The sequence below is a fragment of the Mytilus californianus genome, unplaced genomic scaffold (assembly GCF_021869535.1).
Source record: "Mytilus californianus isolate M0D057914Y unplaced genomic scaffold, xbMytCali1.0.p SCAF_10, whole genome shotgun sequence".
Classification (NCBI taxonomy): domain Eukaryota; kingdom Metazoa; phylum Mollusca; class Bivalvia; order Mytilida; family Mytilidae; genus Mytilus; species Mytilus californianus.
Window position 1 is genome coordinate 44202344 of NW_026262582.1, and position 17460 is coordinate 44219803.

The 17460-nt window shown below is 33.1% G+C and overlaps 1 long non-coding RNA gene across 1 annotated transcript in view; it reads right to left on the bottom strand.

The window, feature by feature from the left end:
• The window catches only part of LOC127718202 (uncharacterized), a 42396-nt gene that overhangs the window by 6528 nt on the left and 18408 nt on the right, over positions 1–17460 (bottom strand). The window contains exon 2 of the long non-coding RNA XR_007989632.1: positions 11784–11888. This is a non-coding gene — a long non-coding RNA (uncharacterized LOC127718202). The remainder of the gene's footprint in view (positions 1–11783; positions 11889–17460) is intronic.

Genomic DNA, 17460 nt, shown 5'->3' on the forward strand with positions numbered 1-17460 from the left:
AACCCATTGAAGCCATCCATTGGCTGGGTCTGATCGGGCAAACGTTCATCCGTTACGCCCGCTCATTTCGTTGTTTTTACATTGGACATTTAAACGCACGGGGTCGCCGAAGGGTTCTCAATGCCTACAAACAAATACCTTTAAAAACTATACAGGAGTTAACCTTGTGTTTTTATTAACATTGAATAATTGAACATTCTTTAATGGCGTGTTAGTTAAGTTTTGATATACACACATATATTTGCTTGTCTGAGTAAATTCATTGTTAGCGATAGCCGATGACAAACATGTTAAAGGTAAATGGTTAAGTATTATAAACAAAACTAGAACACACCATAGACATCGCAGGTCCATGACTGAATTTAGGTACCTACGCCTTATTTTTAGCCTGGATTTTTAGTATTATCATCTGATAAAGTCGTGCTGCTTATAGGGTGCACAGTGTTTTCTGCTTTCAAAATCTTTCTGTTTGAACCCGTCCTAGTTTCCTTACTACAACACTCAGCAGCGAAAATGGTTATTGCCCGAAAAGATCTTATCTCTGCATATAATTCTTTAGAAACAAGAAAAAACTAACACCTCAAATTACAGTTTATAACAAACAAACAAAAATGAAAAATATCCTAATTTCCGTAAATTATCTTCGTGTACTTATGTTTTGTAGCAATATATGATGCACACAATTTAAAACCGTTCTTCTATTCTTTTGTTTCAAAAAAAAATTAAAATATTTCTTTCATTTACATAGGCTTCCTCCTTGTTTAACGAAAGAGGAACTAACACGGGAAAACTTATTAGTTTACAGTGTTGAGTTTACCTTAAATATACATCATATTCTAATAAAAACTTTCCTTTACAATACGTTGTTTAGAAGCGATAACAAAAAAGGGAGAGGTTGCAATCCAATGTTAAGTTACTTCGTCTTAAAACCTTTATCTTGAAAAACTCCATCCCCGATACAACAAATATAATATATCAAATACTATAATAAGCTATTTATTGTTAAAGAAAACTTGCAACGCAGCCTATATCGCTTAAAAAATATTGATATAGCGTTGAAACTCACTTCTAAAAACGACTGAAGAAAATATTTTTTTTTCTCACTTTTTAGTTTTTCCATAATGTTTTAATGGAAGTAAGAAAATATGAGATAGTTAACCGATACATGTATGGACCGAAAATGTGAAAAGAATAAAACTGTGAGGTCATTCATTAGGAAATCTGATCACGAATGTCACGAAGGTCTAGGATCACTATACTAGGCGTTTGAATTATTTTATTTTCCCCGTATTTGACAATACTTAATACACACTTTTTTCTAAACTTATACATGATAAAGCCAAAATAATTGTACAGTCATATGTATTTGTACAAAAATCAATGCTACCTAATTAAATAATTTAGATGTTAGAATATCATAAATACAATCTCCATCATCCTTCCTTCAATTCGAAATATACTTTAAAATAGTCCAAGGAAGATGTTAGAAAATATGGGAATATAATCGTTAAGTTAAATGGTGCTTGGGTCATGGACCCCTCTTTTTCTTTTCTTTTTTTTTGGGTAGAGCAAACATTGTGTTAAAATCTTAATCACAATAAAAACAAACAACCATGTCAACAAAGAAAAACAAAATGGCATACTCTATAGACAAAGCGCATAAGCCAAAATGAAAGACAAGAATACAAAAATAACTATAGCACAATAATAAAATGACGGGGTGTATAAATACCGAGAAACTCCAAAGGGATATTACCAAAATTGGACTAAGCAGTAAAGGTTCAAAATATACAAAGACAAGTAAAAAGAACACTATAACTCGTTATTAAGATGATAAACAACGTCAGTACCTAGAATCTATACTTCAAGACCATCACGTATCATTTTTGAAGTTGGTACGGAATATCTATCAACAATGTCTTGGTGTCTTCCGATGAACTTTTTTTTTTTAGAAAAAGAACGAGACGTTCTTTGACATAAACCTGGTTCATCAAATTTCTGCTCAGACACTGGTGACGTTTTATAAAGTCTAAGTAGCAGCTGCAAGCTCTTGTAAACTGTGAAGGGGGTAGGGGGCTGACATGTGGTGCTCCTGTTCCTAATCTCTTTGTTTTTAATAAATATATGTCTCTAATCCTACACCCAAAAAGCGTGCCTTTCTCCTCAACTGTGTTCTCGAATTTTATCGAATTTGATTATTTTGTGCGCTTATATTGTGCACTTAAATTCACATATAGATTACATGTGGTAAGACACTCTTATGACTCATCTTCAAAGAGTAAAGGTTAAATTTTGACATAGGGTTAGTTTATAGCAAAATACTGGCGTTCTCGCAAAAAAATCACCACTACATTTTTTTTTTTTATATTTAGGAAGCTACGTTTGTATTGTCGAAAATATATACCACACTTGAAGATGTCGTTACCCATGTTTACCCAAGTATTATTTCTAAACACACGTTGAGAGTAATATTTTCAGCGGAACAAATTACTGGAAGATTATAATTATTCAAATGTCCATAGCTTGAAACAATTTTTGGAAAAGTGTGATTATTTCTATGTCCCAGTATGAATAAAAGGACATGTGTGGAATTTGTAAAAAGTCAAACAACAAAAATACCGAACTCCAAGTAAAATTCAAAACGGAAAGTCCCTTATCAAATGGCAAAATCAAAAACTCAAACACATTAAACTGTCATATTCCTGACTTGGTACAGGCATTTCCTTATGTTACAAATCGCGGATTAAACCTGGTTTCATAGCTAGCTACCTCTCACTTGTATACATGACGATCTACCCACCGACAGCCACAGGACATCAGGAGGTAATATAGAGTCTTTAAAATATATTCAACATAAAAAGTAAAATCACAAAAATATAATTTCTTGTCATGTGTGAATCTCATGAATATCAAAAATAATATCAACATAGTTTATGAGGGTCTGGATGGGAGTTTTTCATTTCTGTATTCTTTAATTTTAGGTCATTTCTCTATTCTTTATATTTTTAGCCTATTAATCTCTGTCCTTATATTTTAGCACCCCGTTGTTCTCTATTCTTTTTTGTGTTGCTCTATTTTTCTCTACTCTTTATTTTTTGGCAATTTATTCTGCACATTTTACCCATTATTCTATATTCAGTAAACCCCATCCAGACCCTCGTTCATTTCATTATTCATATTCTTAATATTTATATTTATAACTATAGAAATATAACGTTGATCTATTCACGTTCATTTCATAAGCCTTGACATATTTTAACATGCACATGAATGTTATGTTTATTCATTTTTGTTTAAATCGGGAGTATGATATTACTAATGTCTTAATTTAAAATTACGTAGTGCATTTTCAGCCTTAATCCCCCCCCCTATATATATATATATATATATATATATATATATATACATGTAACTTACGATCCTTTACGATAGATATTTAGCTAATCTGCAATCAATTCAATCTTCATGCCTAATATATCATGTACTGTGTTACAACTCTAGATTCTACTGACGAGGAAAAGTAACACTAGGCCACCGAAAGCTGAATTTAACATTGTTGTGCTGATATTTAGAGTAGTTATGTACTTTTACAAATTGTGACTTGGATGGAGAGTTGTCTCATTGGCACTCATACCATATCTTCTTATATCTATGTATATATATATCTGCCTATGTGTAGTGACAACTGTACCTTGTTTATCGGATTTCTTATGATTAAGAAATACCAAGCGTTAGAATATTTATAAAGTGCATAGAAAATCAACCTAACAATTTTACAGTAGATCTGATTCTTTATTTATGTAAATATATATAATACACAATTTTCAGGTCAAGAAAGTTTTACAAGAAAGTAAGCCGTGTAAAGATCCAAAATCATGGTAGTTCAATTGAAAGGAAGAACTTGTAATAATTGTGTTAAGAACAGATAACAGAGGGTGTGGATGGGGGTTTACAGAATAAAGGTGAATGGGTAAAAATATAAAGAATAGAGAGAAATGGACCAAAAAATAAAGAATAGAGAATAATGAGGTGCTACAATATAAAAAATAGAGAATAATGGGCAAAAAGTATGAAGAATATGGAAAAAACATGGCCTCAAAAATTAAAGAATAACGTTGGATGAAAAACCCCCATCCAGACCCTCGTAACAGACAAATGGACACCCGAAAAGACAACATGATTCTATCATGAATGCCGGATGAATCCGTTAGCATAAACCTAATTTTCAGCTGAAATAAAAAGGTTGTATGTTGTTTATAATTATTTATGCATCAGATTAATCAAATCAAAGGAGTGTATCCTTGTTAAATAATGGTTGTGGTCATTCACATTTATATCAACGGATGCATCTGTTGCTTAGATGAGAGTTTCCGCCCTAAATAACCCAACGTAAATATCGAGTCCTTGTAATAGATATTTGTATTTTTTCTATATTTAGTGTTTCATGTACAACGACCTCCGGTAAACGTGACTTTTTCTCTCGGATGTTATACACCGCTTGTTTCCACAAACCCTTTGCACTATTGATCAATAATCACCTTGTTAAAGATGTTCGCTGCTCTGTTCCAAAATAACAAGCTTTTTAAAAGACTGTTATAAGTTGATAGTATATGAATAAAGGAACTAAAAAAGCAGAGAAAAATGAAGGGTCTGTGCACTTGTTTTCGAAATATAAACCATTGAAAATTTGGCGGGAAATTATTCTCTCTAGATTTTTCGTACATTTAACATTGGCACCTTTTTTCTTTCAAAAGCTATGAAAAAAAATAACAAGGGTTTTATAGGAATTTCAAATATGGCTTTTAAAACTTTATGTAATAAAATTATGTAAAGAAAAGCAGGGTTTAGGGGCACAAATATGTAATGGCACTTCATGGATAAGACCAGAAGATTCTGAATATCGGACAGAATTTCAAACAAGAGGACCAAACATCCTTTAAGTTTATCCAACAAGTGCAGTCGTCAATCGTAACTACTCGGCCATTCTCGCTTCACCTGGCTACAATAACGTATCATTGGCAGCAGACCAAGACAAAATATATTAATTTTGTAATTTTTCTTGTTAATAATTTAAAAAAACTTTATTAAGCACAAATTACACCCATAAGAGGGTCAAAGGCATTACATGTATAAACAACAATATAAAGATGCCATTTACATTTACAAAAAAAAATATAACAAAATATTAAACACACAACTTTTACGTACACAACAAATGACCTCAAGTGCCCTCTGTCCTCAGTTCCATAAACTGTTTAACAAAGTAGCCTAAATATTTCACTTGCTGACTAGAAGTTGGATTTAGAATATATTTCATATTATTATATCAGAAAAATCCTTGTGTTGGGTTTTTAAATCGTTAAAAAAAGACGTCTTCAATCATTTTTTATTTTACATAATGAAAAAATATTTTATAAAAATGCAATAATTATCTGACTATAAAGTACAAAAGTAATTTTTCATATCAACCCTTGTATCATGTTTCAACCTATATCGGATCTTGAGCTTATCAACCCTGATATTTTCCTGAGACTCGCGTATCGGACTGAGGGCTTTTGTCCGTCGTTCGATATTGGTAGAGGAATGATACCTGTGCCGATATTGAAAATGCCTAGTAATAAATGAAAATACTTGTAAGTTATCGTCCTATCTTAACATATGTAAGAGGGTCTGGATAGGGGGTCCATTATTTCTTGTTCCTTTAACTTTTTAATCATTTTTCTCTTTTCTTTATATTTCAGCGCCCCATTATTCTCTATTCTTTTTTTCTAGTCTATTTTTGTCTATTCTTAATTTTGTTTGCCCTTTATTCTGTTCTTTTTGCCCATTATTTTCTATTCTGCAAACCCCCTCCAGACCCTGATAAAGAGTGCTGACATGAAATATCATTGACACGATCATTGTCTATACATTATTTTACTGTTGATAAAATGTTGCATTATTATAATATACTCAAGGCGTGGATTACCGAAAGTAGAAATATGAAATATCATTGATACGGTCATTGTCTATAAAACATCTTACTGTTTATAAAATGTTGCATTATTATAATCTACAAAAGGATTGCCGAATCCAGAAATATGAAATGTCATTGATACGATCATTGTCTACAAATCATTTTACTGTTTATAAAATTATGCATTATTAGAATCTACCCAAGGATTGCCGAATCCAGAAATGTGAAATGTCATTGATACGGTCATTATCTATAAATCATTTTACTGTGTATAAAATGTTGCATTATTAGAATCCATCCAAGGCGTGGATTTCTGAAACAGATTTGGCACAAATTTTTGGAATGTTTGAATTTCAATGCTGATCAACTTCAAATTGATCTGGCTTAACGAGAAGCTGAAAACTTTATTAAAAGGGTTTTTAATGTATTTGGTTATAAATTATATTTTTGGTACACACATTCTATCTGAGTATATGCTTATTCAATTTTTTAAGTGTCTTATAATTAAAATTTATTTTTCACTTTTTAAATGAGCAACCGGTAATGTTTTTATGTAGTGTTTTAATCCCTTTCTTGTTTTGTTTGATTGTGTGTATCTCTTCATTTAAAACTAAAAACTCTTCGCTTTACAGGAAAACAAGGTATCGTCACAAATAAAAATAGTCACTGTGTTTATCTTTCTGAGCACCAGAATTCAGCTCTAGTTTATAAGGGTTTCCTGTTGCTCAATCGTTTTTATGTTTAGTGTATTGTCGACTGTTGTTGTGTCTTTTCGTTTTTCTCTTTTAGTTATGACAGATTTTGTCATTCCTCTATTGATTATTCGCGTTTTCCCTTGTAATATATCTGGGGCCGGGTAACAAGAAACGTCATATAAAGACCTCATTAGTCATAGTTTACGCCAGCATAGAGAGTGCGATAAAGAAACAAAAAGCTGATGTCCGACACATATCCAAAAAGCGTAGACTAGTTTCAACTCATTCCTTTTGAGCAGATGATTAAATTTAAAATCATTTTGTTTAGTGGTATTGGAAAAATGTTTGACGAAAAAATGTAAGTTCATTCAACAAATTGAAATATTGAATTTCAGAGTATATGCAATAAGAAAGTAAGTATCTGACTGATCAAAAATATTCGCACGTTACATTTCGTCAATATACAGCTACTAAATATTTATTAGAAATAAAATATTTAATATATAAGTTTCCAAATATAAAGATATTTGTTTAGTACTTTTTGAGAAAAAAAAGAAACGAAAATAAGGACGGACACGCTGATTGCGATATAGTCTCACTCCTTCTTTACAGTAAGGGAAATCATAGATGTTCAAATACTTCCAACTGTGTTCCTTAATCAGTAACACCATTATGGACCCAAAACTTTTTATAATGCATTCTAGGAAATGAAAGATATTAAATTTACCCCATGATTGAATTAGTAAAACCACACGAGCTGTAAAGATTATTAATTGCATGTTTATGAAAAGTAATACAATTATCAGTGTAAAAGAAATGTATTTCTGATTTTAGATGTTGGATTGCTGTATTATTGACGTACGCCCTGCATCTCCTCTCATCCTGCATTTACCTGACTAAGGGTCTGAATGAGGGTCCTTCAATTCTGTATTATTTATTTATTTTGCCATTTTTCTCTATTCTTTATAAATTTTGCACATTATTATCTATTATTCATATTTTAGCACCTCATTATTCTGTATTCTATTTTTGGCATATTTTTCTCTTTTCTTTATTAATTTGACCCTTTTTCAATAGTATTGGCGCATTATTCTCAATTCTGTAAACCCCATCCAGACCCTCCTGACTACAAACCTGGTAAACAAAAAAAGAGCAATCTTCAAATCAAGTTAATTATATTTATTATAAACATAGCAAATGTCTAATACAAAGTCAAAATGAGTGACGTACAGACTATTTAGAAAGCAATTATTTAGAAAGACCAATAACACGAGTCAGAGGCGAAATGTTAAAACCAAGATCGGCTGCCAAGGAAACAAATATGTTATTCAATTTTGGTTTAAAATACAGTGAATTTTTACAATTATATAATGTCCTTGAAGAAAAAAAAAATGAATATGCACATTTTTAGTTTTGCGCCCATTAATAAAAATGCGTCTTCGTGCATGTGAAAATAATGGTCTTTATTTTTGTAACAAAAATACGAAACAGTTAAGATTTTTCTTCCATTACAATATAAAAAAGTCGCGTTATCTACAAAGCAGCATGATATATACGTGTGCGGCTTCAAAGTTCATAGTACGAAATCGTTGAGTACATATCACACATCTAATTTTCTAATGACGTTTAATCTGTATGGTATAGACTATATCGTCGTATGTTTCTGGACAACAGTCGTACTTCCTTGCCTCTCGAACAACACTCGATCCGACTATTTCGTACTGGGCGTTTTCCGTGTAGGTTTCCAGCAGCACGCGAGGATTGATGGCTTGTAAATCTTTTTCATGTGCACCGTACGTCCAGGATCCAAATTAATTTAAATTTACATTCGATAACATCGTCATTCTTCTGCTTGCAGTTTTCAGTGTCATACTTTGCATCAGGAACCATAATAACGTCTCCATTCCGACTTATAACAACATTTTGGTTGTATAATGGCTTTGTATTTGGACTGCAAAAAAAAACCAATTTAATTGTTAACATTCTAGTGTCGATCAAGAAGTTTTGGTAAAAAAACACGACAAAATTAACAATGAAAAACTTTCAAAATGGCGCTCGAACAGGGTAAGAATTTAGCGACCAGCTTGCGTCAACTGTCATGTGATACTAGGTTGCTCTTTTGTGTACCAACTTATGTCAATATATCTGAACACTGTGATTGGACGAAAAATACAGCATCTACTGAACATATTTTTCCAAGCTGAGGGATGAATCAGGTGTAGAAAATATAAACAAATTTTACACATGGGTGAAAATGAATTTTTGGGAATTTTTGTGTTCACTTCATGATAAAAGGCCGCAAAGTACTAGTGGCCTGAGGTTTATAAAGATAGCAGAAAAAGAAGACGATCATATTCACATTTATTTCTGAATATTATAACGAAAGTACTTCAGTTAACTGTGTGTGTAGATTCTGGGTCAGTGTTAGAAAGTGGAGAATATTATAAAAAAAACCTTTCATTATCACTATGGCCCTGGAAATACAACCGTTCCACCTTCCTGCCTTCCCCCTTTAAAAAAAACAAATGGTCGTCCCCTTACTATACGGTATTGATTTTGCTTATTGTTGAAGCCAGTTGCATACATTCACGTCCTTTTGGTTTCTCGTAGATATGCAATAAACCTGCATTTCCTTTTAACGCTCTCCGAATTATTTGTTTTTCGGCAGCACATAGTAATCGCTTTGTCCGTCCTTCCTTCCGTGTGTCTGAAACAAATGGTTTCCGAAGGAAAACCTTAAGATATTGGGAAGGGAAAGAAGTCTAAATATTTTGGGGCAGAAAAAGAAGACGGTCATATTCACATTTATTTCTGAATATTATAACGAAAGTACTCTAGTTAACTGTGTGTGTAGGTCAGTGTTAGAAAGTGGAGAACATTAAAAAAAGGCTTTCATTATCCCCATTGCCCAGGAAATACAACCGTTCCACCTTCAGTCAAACACGCGTCAGAATCCGAAGTAAAATAAGGTATAAAAGTAGTGGACATATGAGGAACTCGGCTGTAATTCAGTGGGTGTCGTTATTTGATGTTTACCATATTTGTTTTTCGTTCATTGTTTTTTTTTAACATAAATAGTGGTTTTCTCGTTTAAATTTTTTTTTACATTTTGTCATGCCTGGGTATTTTATAGCTTATATAATAAAAGGACGATCATTCGATTTTTGGCGCAGGGGGAGGATTTATTTCGGATAGAATAATCATATTCACCTATTGCAATGCGGCTTATTTTGTGCGCCAAATCCACGTGACAATATATCATAGAATTAATGAACGACAAATATTAGAAATGTCCTTCAAACTCAAAGAGAGGGCGACCTAATAAATATGTTGCTCAAAATAGCAAGAAATTTAGATCCTTTGGAAAAGCCTTTCTTATGAGGCAGTGAAAATGGCTTTCTTACGGCAATCAGTCTTCAAACCCCAACGTGAAATTTGGAATGAGGTATCACCAAAGGTCTGGGCGGGGTTTACTGAATAAAGAATAACGGGCAAAAAGTGCAGAAAAAAGGGCAAACAAATAAAGAATAGAGAATAATTGGCAAAAAATGCAGAAAAAGGGCACACAAATAAGAATAGAGAATAATGGGCAAAAAGTGCAGAATAAAGGGCAAACAAATAAGAATAGAGAATAATGGACAAAAAGTGCAGAATAAAGGGCAAACAAATAAGAATAGAGAATAATGGGCCAAAAAATAAAGAAGAGAGAAAAATTGTCTAAAAAATTTAAGAATAAAGAAATGAGGAACCCCCATCCAGACCCTCATAATCGACTATACTTGTGCTTATTAAATTACTTACTGTTTGTATAGAACTATATCTGGTATCCATATGAGAGACATTGGGAGTCTTATTCTTGCTGATGTTCCATTCCAGGTCAATCTAGGGTCATTCCATTTCAGCTCTGACCAAACCTCAATAGACATTTTGGACTTCTGCAAATGAAATGCAAAAATGGAAACGTTGATTATTTTTGAGGGTTGTTAATGCTTAAACTCGCGCGGGGGTCCAATTCGCGCATCAACTGTACATTCGCACTTCACATCAACGATGTTGCTTTCTACAAACCATTCGCGTACTTTACCTAATTGCGAAATAAGCGAAAATAACGGTTACCTCCGCGCGAAAAGCAGTTCCACCAAATCCTATCAAACTTTCTTGGTTAGAGATCAGATAGCTCTAAAACTTATCTCTGATTGACAATTATAATGTTGTGCGAGTAATGACTGTATCGACTTTCAAAAAACAATATCATCTGACTTCAACAAAATATTTAACATATATACTATTTTGCTAGAAAACTTTTTATTGTAATACTGTAATAAAAATGTTGAAAACAAAAATTCTCGCCATATTTTGTCTTCCGGCGATCTACGTTGCGAACTTACTTAAATGAGATCCACAAACTCCTTAAAAAACTGAATGCTAGAAACAAATACGTAAGTTATGAAATATCGGTCATGAATATGTGTCCATATGACACCATGCCTCGCGTGCACTATCATTTTACTTGTTCAGTGAACCGTGACATTGAGATCTTAACTGTAATTTCGCTTATACTTTACAGGGTCAATATCAAAACTAACATGTATATTAAGTTTTATGTTGGTGTGATCACAACTTCATGGTAAACCAAATACCTGACAAAAAATACTTTTTCCAACTTTCACATTTCTATGTTCAGTGAACTCTTAAAAATGGGGTCTAACCGGAATTTGGAATACAGTTTTAAAAGTTAATACCATAATAAAGATGTTTATTGGTGGCCTTGGGCTGTTTTCTGCACTTTGGTCGGGTGGTTGTCTCTTTGACACATTCTCCATTTCCATTCTCAATTTTACTAATTTTCAAGTTGTTTTGACTACAACTTCCTGGTAAACAACCTTGACAAAAATCTTTAACCTGATACGGGATTAACGGACACACAGAATAGAAAACATTATGCCAACTACTATCATAAGCAGGCCATAAACCTTGAAACCAAAGCAAAATTCAATAAAGAAAGAAAGAAAAAAGAAAAAGAAAAAACAAATGCCTTCGTTTATAAGTACTAATGGGCGAGACATGTCTATGTGTCAACGAAGAATTGAAGTGAATTAAATACTAATTAAGTAGTTTCAAGACGCACTTACCATACTATCATAGTCCATTTTTTCGAGATTCAGGCTATGCAAGACTTTCACTATTGGATGTTCAGTTGTTCCAGGGTAGGCATATTTGTCGTAATCCTTCAAGACCTTTGTTATGAGTCCGTCTTCCTTGACATGTACAGACCTATCTAAACATTAACATTTCATCAATTTTATATTAAAAAAACATAATATAATTGTTTCTACTGATTTTTATGCCCAACCTACGATAGTAGAGAGGCATTATGTTTTTCGGTCTGTGTGTCCGTTCGTTCGTCCGTCCGTTCGTCTGTCCGTCCGTTCGTCCGTTCGTCCGTCTGTCCGGCTTCAGGTTAAAGTTTTTGGTCAAGGTAATTTTTGACGAAGTTGAAGTCCAATCAACTTGAAACTTAGTACACATGTTCCCTATGATATGATCTTTTGAATTCTTATGCCAAATCATAGAAAATGATAGTGGGAGTTGGGCATCCGTGCACTATGGACACATTCTTGTTTTTAAATAAAACATCCCATACTGATGCATTATGTCAACTACCAGGGCCTCGGTGGCCAACTGGTGTATGAAGTTTATCTATTATAACTAGTCTGTCAACTACCGGGGCCTCGGTGGCCAAGTGGTATAAGCAGTTTATCTTCTATTATAACTAGTCTGTCAACTACCGGGCCTCGGTGGCCAAGTGGTATAAGTAGTTTATCTTCTATCATAACTAGTCTGTCAACATCGAGGTTATGAGATCGAACCTCACTCGTTGCAGGTGCGTTCGACTCCTATCTTAGTCGACAAGGATTGCCAGTTTTCCTGTCGAAGGTCGATGGTTCTTTTCGGTTTCCATCAATAAATCAATAAAAAATGGCCGCCACGATATAGCTAAGAGAGCTGTAAGTGGCCTTAAGCACCGAAAATCAATCAATCAATGTCAACTACCAACCGTCAGTTTGACAAACCAAGGATGTACCCTACGTAGTAACCCGAGTGTTACCCTAAAGTATCATGTGTGTGACTTTAGATATGACGAAAAAATGATAATATCATGTTTGTCTTACGTTTCGCACTACAATACCTATTGTTAATGATATGATATCATTAGATTGATTGACTGTTTACATATTCGATCTTTGAAACGTTATTATTAAAATTACTATTTACACTCGAATTTACATGACACATTTTACGTCCTAGCCTCCTAGTTCAAACAACAAAATGGTTTGGCAATTTTCCTGTTAATGTCATACTAAAAGTTAATAAATGAAAAACAACTTACCAGACAAAAAGTTGGATGCTAAGCAATTACTGCAAACACGCTAATTTCACAAATACAGCAGTATTAATAGTTAAGTTTACAAGCACCTCTTCCGTCTAGAAACGGAAATGTGAAGGTTATCTGCATATTATCAAACCAATAAGTGCTTAGATATGACCAACCTTTAACCCATTGAAGCCATTCATTGGTTGGGTCTGATCGGGCAAACGTTCATCCGTTACACCCGCTCATTTCGTTGTTTTTACATTGGACATTTAAACGCACGGGGTCGCCGAAGGGTTCTTAATGCCTACGAACAAATACCTTTAAAAACTATACAGGAGTTAACCTTGTGCTTTTATTAACATTGAATAATTGAACATTCTTCAATAGCGTGTTAGTTAAGTTTTGATATACACACATATATTTGCTTGTCTGAGTAAAATCATTGTTAGCGATAGCCGATGACAAACAAGTTAAAGGTAAATAGTTAAGTATTATAAACAAAACTAGAACACACCATAGACATCGCGGGTCCATGACTGAATTTAGGTACCTTCGCCTTATTTTTAGCCTGGAGTATCTGATAAAGTCATGCTGCTTATAGAGTGCACAGTTTTTTCTGCTTTCAAAATCTTTTTGTTTGAACCCGTCCTGGTTTTCTTACTACAACACTCGAAAATGGTTATTACCCGAAAAGATCTTATCTCTGCATATAATTCTTTAGAAACAAGAAAAAACTAACACCTCAAATTACAGTCTATAACAAACAAACAAAAATGAAAAATATCCTAATTTCCGTAAATCATATTCGTGTACTTACGTTTTGTAGTAATATATGATGCAAACAATTTAAAACCGTTCTTCTCTTCTTTTGTTTCAAAAAAGAATTAAAATATTTCTTTCATTTACATAGGCTTCCTCCTTGAGAGGAACTAACACGGGAAAACTTATTAGTTTACAGTGTTGAGTTTACCTTAAATATACATCATATTCTATAAAAACTTTCCTTTACAATACAATTTTTAGAAGCGATATCAAAAAAGGGAGAGGTTGCAATCCAATGTTAAGTTACTTCGTCTTAAAACCTTTATCTTAAAAAAGTCCATTCCCGATACAATAAATATAATATATTAAAAACTATAATAAGCTATTTATTGTTAGAGAAAACTTGCAACGCAGCCTATATCGCTTAAAAAATATTGATATAGCGTTGAAACTCACTTCTAAAAACGACTGAAGAAAATATTTTTTTTTTCACTTTTTAGTTTTTCCATAATGTATTAATGGAAGTAAGAAAATATGAGATAGTTAACCGATACATGTATGGACCGAAAATGTGAAAAGAATAAAACTGTGAGGTCATTCATTAGGAAATCTGATCACGAATGTCACGAAGGTCTAGGATCACTATACTAGGTGTTTGATTTATTTTATTTTCCCCGAATTTGACAATACCTAATACACACTTTTTTCTAAACTTATACATGATAAAGCCAAAATAATTGTACAGTCATATGTATTTGTACAAAAATCAATGCTACCTTATTAAATAATTAAGATGTTAGAATATCATAAATACAATTTCCATCACCCTTCCTTCAATTCGAAATATACTTTAAAATAGTCCGAGGAAGATGTTAGAAACTATGGGAATATAATCGTTAAGTTAAATGGTGCTTGGGTCATGGACCCCTCTTTTTCTTTTTCTTTTTTTTTGGGTAGAGCCAACATTGTGTTAAAATCTTAATCACAATAAAAACAAACAACCATGTCAACAAAGAAAAACAAAATGGCATACTCTATAGACAAAGCGTATAAGCCAAAATGAAAGACAAGAATACAAAAATAACTATAGCACAATAATAAAATGACGGGATGTATAAATACCGAGAAACTCCAAAGGGATATTAACAAAAATAGACTACGCAGTAAAGGTTCAAAATATACAAAGACAAGTAAAAAGAACACTATAAATCGTTATTAAGATGATAAACAACGCCAGTACCTAGAATCTATACTTCAAGACCATCATGTATCATTTTTGAAGTTGGTACGGAATATTTATCAACAATGTCTTGGTATCTTCCGATGAACTTTTTTTTTAGAAAAAGGACGAGACGTTCTTTGACATAAACCTGGTTCATCAAATTTCTGCTCAGACACTGGTGACGTTTTATAAAGTCTAAGAAGCAGCTGCAAGCTCTTGTTAACTGTGAAGGGGGTGGGGGGCTGACATGTGGTGCTCCTGTTCCAAATCTCTTTGTTTTTAATAAATATATGTCTCTAATCCTACACCCAAAAAGCGTGCCTTTCTCCTCAACTGTGTTCTCGAATTTTATCGAATTGGTCTAAATAGATATTCGAAACACCTGTTGATCTATGGAGTTGGGGTGCTAGGTTAGGATATGACAACGGTTTATTGAAATATTTAGTCTAAATAGAATCAACATAACACCTTCTATTACAAATCATTAATGGCACATGGTCGCGTGCTAAACGACTTCACTCTTCTGTCATGAGACACCCTAATGTGGATAAAAGTTTTGTGTATAAAACCAATTTATTTTAGTTAATTTTAATTACCCTTTTTGCTTGATGTTGATCCGATGAGTCTTACCTTTTTCACAGATTTTTACAGTTTGCTCTGATGTTATGCCGTTGTGTCACTGTCCCATGTTAGGAGAGGGTTGAGAGCTCGCGAACATGTTTAACCCCCGCCACATTCTGTATCTGTCTATCCCACGCCAGGAGCCTGTAGTTCAGTAGTTGTCGTTTGTTGTTGTCTATCATATTTTTTTTTCGTTTATTGTTCTGTACATAAATCAAGTCGTTGGTTTTCTCGTTTGAACTGTTTTATATTTTATCAAAGCGGGGCCTTTTATAGCTTACTATATGCTATTGGTTTTGCTTCTTGTTGAAGGCCGTACTGTGACCTATAGTTGTCTACATCTACTACATTTTTTCTCTGATAGATAGTTGTCTTATTGACATTCATACCACATCTTCTTATTTTTTATATTAAATGTTTGATTTACAATTAAGCTGTGTATAAACTCATCATAGATACCAGGATTGAAATTGTGTACGCTAGACATTGTGTAGCGTTTCATCTAAAAAAAAAGACTCATCAGTGACCCTCGAATAAAAAAAGTTCAAAATTCCAAACAAAGTACGAAGTTGACTAGCAATGAGGACAAACATTCCTAAATGTTTTGCCAAATACAGCTAAGGTAATCTATTTCTGGGGTAGAAAATCCTTAGTATATCGAAAAAATTCTAAGCTTTGTAAACAGTTAATTCATAATTATAACCATATCAATGATAATTTATGTCAACACACATGGCACAGAAGTGCTGACTACTGGGCTTAAGATATCCGCGGGAAGAAAAACTCCACCAGCAGTGGCGTATTATTTTTCTTTTTTGTACTACTAAATAATGAATTTATATAATGAAAATGAGATATGGATTTAATATAAATGCAACGGCAACCCATCTACACACAAACACGAAATGCTTCTATATATCTTAAATAACCGAATGTGTAGATTACATATTTAGCTCTTAATCGCTAAGAATGTCCCAAAATTGTATATGTTTTAACCGAAAGTACCAAAGTTCACCATTAACACTAAATTCTTAAAACAAAAAAATAACAAAAAAAAAACACACAAAAAAACCACACAAAATACACACAAATCAAAACAATGAAACACAACACATTTTTGTGTAGTACTGTCTGCTTATCTACACTTCAAGTAAATTTAACGATATCCAGGAAGTCGACCGATTCCTTTTATGTTTGCTTTGAAGAAGGTAACATGGGTAACGACATCTTCAAGTGTGGTATAGTATTTTCGACAATACAAACGTAGCTTCCTAAATATAAAAAAAAAACTATAGTGGTGACTTTTTCACGAGAACGCCAGTATTTTGCTGTAAACTAACCCTATAGCAAAATTAAACCTTATCTCTTTTAAGATGAGTCATTAGAGTGTCTTACCACATGTAATCTATATGTGAATTTAAGTGCACAATATAAGCGCACAAAATAATCAATTTATTTTGTAACTGTTTTAATGCTTCTTTTAAAGGAGACATATATATGTTCAATGTGTTGGAGACTCCAATAAGGACTTTTTCTCAGATCTACAGGTTGCACTTTGTAAATTCAACTGTTTCACAAACCACGCCTCTTTTGGGGAGAAATTTAATATTCATGGATATTTTGTTTTGTTTACCTACTGGTTCACAGATATTACCTCTATGCTTCATCTCGAATGTTATCAGTATAAAAACACATGGGGGAGATCCAAAGTGAAGGAAGGGTAGTACAGAATTTTAGTACAAGTTTGAACTCTAACAAGTTCGAGGCATATAAATGTTGAAAATATGCCGCACCGCCCTATGGTTTGACCTCTGAAAAAAATAGTAGT